The sequence below is a fragment of the Pinus tabuliformis genome, chromosome 9, assembly GCF_031772625.1.
Source record: "Pinus tabuliformis cultivar Carrire ecotype Pingquan chromosome 9, CPIR1, whole genome shotgun sequence".
Classification (NCBI taxonomy): Eukaryota; Viridiplantae; Streptophyta; class Pinopsida; order Pinales; family Pinaceae; genus Pinus; species Pinus tabuliformis.
This window is the reverse complement of record NC_142307.1, coordinates 660,257,916-660,262,829: the sequence shown is the minus strand read 5'-3', so window position 1 is coordinate 660,262,829 and position 4,914 is coordinate 660,257,916. Positions and strand designations below refer to the sequence as shown.

The 4,914-nt window shown below is 37.3% G+C and overlaps 1 pseudogene; it reads left to right on the top strand.

Annotated features, from left to right (window-relative positions):
* Nucleotides 1-4,248: 4,248 nt before the first annotated feature.
* On the top strand, nucleotides 4,249-4,626 carry LOC149150400 (anamorsin homolog 2 pseudogene; annotated as a pseudogene).
* The last annotated feature ends 288 nt before the right edge of the window (nucleotides 4,627-4,914 follow it).

The window sequence follows — 4,914 nt, the reverse complement described above, 5'->3', positions numbered from 1 at the left end:
AGCACAGTGCAGATTGGTGCAACAGTTGGAGCAATCATCGGATCAACCATTTTCTCACCTAGGTTTTGTCATGCTTGTCCACTGAGACAAGCCCAGGTGCACCATTCTATTATCTATTGAATTTTTCCCTCAAAGAAGTAATAAAATAACTCAACAGTTCCAAATTTGTATCATTTCTATCGAAGTTTAATGTGTATGTTGTTTTTATATTTTGTTGTACAAATTATTTGCTTTATATCACTTGTATTCGTATTTAGGAACATTACATTAGGATAGAAGTTGCTTGGAATCTTTTGAAGAACCAAAACATATAGTGTTCCCTCTAGAATTTAGAGAAATCAATGTACCATCATTCTCCAATCCACAGAAATCAATGATAACATTAATTTGTGTTTCATAGGCATTTGTTTTTCCAATTTATAATTGCATTTCTTTTTCAATTTTTAGTTAAATTGTGTTGAACTTAATCCACTCCCTTAGGTCATTCAGATTGAAGGGCTTAGACTTTGTTTGCATGGGAAGCAAACACTAATCGATATTAACAATATGGGATTATGAATGTCGTTGTTGGACATGCTTCCCTCAAATTAATAAATAATTTTTTTAAAAGATGGGTTTTGCTATAGTGTATTTTCAAACTAAAATTTGTTTGTACATAGTGAGTGGAGCTCTCGATGTTGTGAGTCTCGAACTAGGCTGAATAGATTTTTCTTAAACAAAAAAATGAAATAAATATATCTATATCTTGTAAATATCCCCAGGGAATCGGTTGTTGCAGAATCTCGGTGGCGTATTTTTGTTTTTCCTTCAATCATTTATAATAGTAAAATAAGTATCCTGTCATATGATCTTGCTTAGTCATAGGATTCTTTGTAAAATGTGACCAAGTCACTTGTTTTGTAAAGTTAAGTAAAATTGCTCTTTCTGTTAGCATGATCTTGAAGTTTAACTCATTTGAACCAATCTATTCACATGCAATTCTCTTCTTACAGTGTTCCACGGGGATGCATCCCCCAAGGTGGGGGGTGCGCCCCCATGTTTTCGGTTCTCTCACAATGGGGGGACGCTGGGAAATATTTCTCCACATACCCCTTTTGGGTGAACATGGGGAGATACAAAGGGAAACATTTCCCTAGTGTGGGGACACATTTCCCCAAAAGGGGCATTTGGGCATTCCCCCTAGAAAAGGGGTGCTTCTGAGCCCCCCATGAAACTTGGACTTCTAGGCATTGCCCCCCAAATTTTTGCCTATAAAGATGAATGCATGATACAACATTACATTTCCAGCTAAGGATACATAGATACACAAGAGTGAAATGAACCACAAATGAGTACTTTTAAAAATAGGGACAAAGTTACCATGAATTTAGCTTTTCATAACATATTTTGTTGCAAGTGATCCCGTTTATTCATATTCAGGACTATTCAGACTCCACACATATTGTTATGAATAATATATATATATATATATATATATATATATATATATATATATATATATATATATATATATATATATATATATATATATATATAATACAAATGATATAAATAATAATAATCATGAATAATGATTAATTAACTAATAATTAGTATTGAAGAAGCATGTCTCCAAGGACTTGGTTGTTCGTGAAGGGGCACATGCCTAAGTATATACAAGGGACCCTTAGTTGTAATCAAATCATATCATATCTCATATCTTCTATACTTTTCTATATAAAAATATTTTCCTGCCACAAGAAGAAGAAACCCTTAACTTCATTGCCTTGAAGATATTCAACTAAGCTGCAAGGGTGATCTCTCCAAATCCAACCGTGAAGCACAAATGGAGATAACTGCACTATAAATAGAGCTTGGCCTAATATCCTTACAAATAAAATAATAATTTTTTCCTAGATCCCTTCTTTTCTGTGAGGAATGATAAATAATTCCTTAACAACTCTCCAGTAAGATAATAGCAAGTGGTTGTCAGAGTGACTATTTAGGGAGTCTATAGCTCAACCAATGGGAGCTTCTTTAATGCTAGGTGTTCCTCTTCTATGGATCCTTTGGATCTTGCTTGATGCTTTCTCATGTTACAACCTTTTTTCTTCTCCTTAAAATGATTCTCAAGAAAACCTTTTAAAGTGCTTATGGTGCTTAAAACAAGGCTGTTCCTCAAGTAGGGAATCCTTCTGAGCATGCCTTATGCCACTTAATGCTTCCGAGAGGGAGTGTTCCATCATAGTATGTTAACAATCACTAAAATTGGAAGTGTGTGCCAGAACTTGGATCAATGGTGCTTATAAGCACCTCTTGATTTAGGATACCTTTTTGAATAAATATGTCTACTAACAAATAACGATAAAATGTGACCCATACCTTGAATTGTGGATCGATCTTTTGATTTCGGTATTCCCAACGTATGATCTTCTTTATGCTTTGGGGTATGCTATGGATGCATCCTTGAATTTATCCCAGGTCAAACACTTCCTCAAACTATGCTCCATTGAAAACGTCAAGGGAACATACAACCGACACTTGTCTTTGTTGGATGGGATGTCTTATAGAGATATCTAATTATAACCACAAAATCCCAGCTAATGGAATGTCCTCCCTTTGAAAGTGTAAAGGGAGGACATTCATTGAATGGAATTTAGAATAATTATTTCACTGGCAGTATTTTTATTTCCACCATACTTACACTTTTGAACATAGATGAAGGCCTCGTTGAGATGAATTCATAGGCTGCTCATAAAGACTTGAGGGGTATACTTGATTGGATATGTTGTTCCAGATTTCTGTTCTTCTAAATAGACATCAAAACAAAATGGTGTATGACCATGCACATGGCATCTACCCTTACCTTGATTACTTGAGAGACTTTTCATCTCTGTGACATGTTCTCAAGCACATAAATCAACTGCATAATCAAATTGTCCTTTTAATACCCCTGTATCCAGATCTGATCATAGGCACACTTTCACATATAAAATGTATGCCAGCAATGAAATAGATGGAAATATTCAAGCTTTTTTTTGAAAGCAAGTTGAAGAAAAACACAAACAACCTAAAAAAAGGCTCATTGAAGATACTAACGCTCCATATTTCTTCCTCACACTGGAAATATCTTTTCCTCTTAATGATTCTGGTGATGGTGAACCCTCCTATGAAAAAAACAACAGAGATTCACCATGAAACAAGAAATTCAAAGCATTTTTTGTTACTAAACAAGTGTTGGAATATCTAATTCCTACTTGTCTCAGTTGTGATTCTTACTAAGCAAAGGAGTCTGTTCCTAGTAGTTAAGATCTATTTCCTATATTGGCGTGTGGTTGAGATATTCCCTCAACCAACAGATTGTGTTCAAAATAGTCTCCCTATCTTGAGACAACATTCGTGTATATATGTAATCTTATTTTTAATGAACAAAATATAAATAATGTGCATATTGATATTTTAAGTTGGTATCAGAGCCCCTCGTGGGCTTGGCCCATCCTGGGCTGAGGAAATAAGATAATATATTTGTATTGTTTTAATCTTTTGTTTGTCCATCGCATATCTGCCTGTGAGAATCAATCACTTTGCCATAAAAGCCCTGCGTTCAAAGTAAGAAGGTTTGCTGATATATCCTCAGGCGCTGCGATTGCAGTGACAACTAAAATTGTAAAGAGGCAGGGATAAATGGCAGATTGGAGATCGCTACCTGTCACAGTGATGAGGGCTTGTTGAAAAAGCCAGAAGGCGTGGCATGAAGTGGAGAGAGGCGGTTTTTTTTTCACGGATCCGATCGCTGAAACCCCACTGCTACAGTTGAGTTGGCTGATCCTGTAGGTCTGAGCTGCTCTTCCACGTGAATTCTACGATTTTAATATCTGTCCCGTTTCATTTTACTTCATCTTTTTACTGGGCTTTAAATGTCAGGGTTTGTTAAAGTTCTATCGCTGCAGACACGCAGTGTTCTAATTTCCCGACGATTTCAGTAACCGGGCTCCCTTTCTTTGGTATTTTTATTGCCTGTGCGGAGTGGTTTAATTTTAAGAAAAAATGGATGGGAATGATTGGATAAACGGATATCTCGAGGCAATACTAGATGCTGGCACCGAATTTGCATAAGCCGAGACTCAACCTGCGCTTACAGTTGGTGATGGCAGAGGCAAACATGCCTTCATTGGCCTCGTATTTACGGAGGCCGCAGATCACTATTTTCGTTGCTGACTAAGGCAAAAAGAAAAAAAATATCTGTAACAGACAAGAATATCACCGAAAATGGATTCAAAGCGTGTAGTCTTAGTGATCGAGGACTTCGTCACCATTCATGCCACCATCGTTAGTTGGGGTATTCAAAACTTTCAAGTCAAAGCTGAAGATTTACATGTTATTAAACAGGTAGATCGGTTAGAGCAAAAATTAAATTTGAAATTTTCGTCACTGGATGTGGTCGTTTCGGTCTCTGGACTTCACACGCAGCAATGGCTGCTGGAGCTCGTGAGGATTCTCAGACCTGGTGGTATTATCGTTCTTCAAAACCCTATTTCTGTAAATCATAATGTTAAAGAAACCCTTTCTGCCCTAGAACACGATCTTCTGCTAGCGGGATTTGCAGTTTCAGAGGGCGCCGATGGTAGTATTTCAATTCTCTTTTAACAGAGGAGAGATCCCTTACACGCCCGGACTGCTGAGGAGGATGGTTTGGATTATGTAACTGGATGCTCAATTTTGTGGAAGATCCAGGCCGGGTTAGCGGAGGAATGTGCTGAAATTGTTGAACAATGTCTTTCGGACCGTGAAGGATGTATTTAAGCTCAATTCTCATGGAGGAGATCCGAGTTGCAGGGTGAATTCTAGGCCTGCTTCCAATGGGGATGTAACCATGGCCCTTTCCGAACCTTGGGAGTGTTTGTTTGTTCTACCTTATGCACAGTGCTAGGGAGG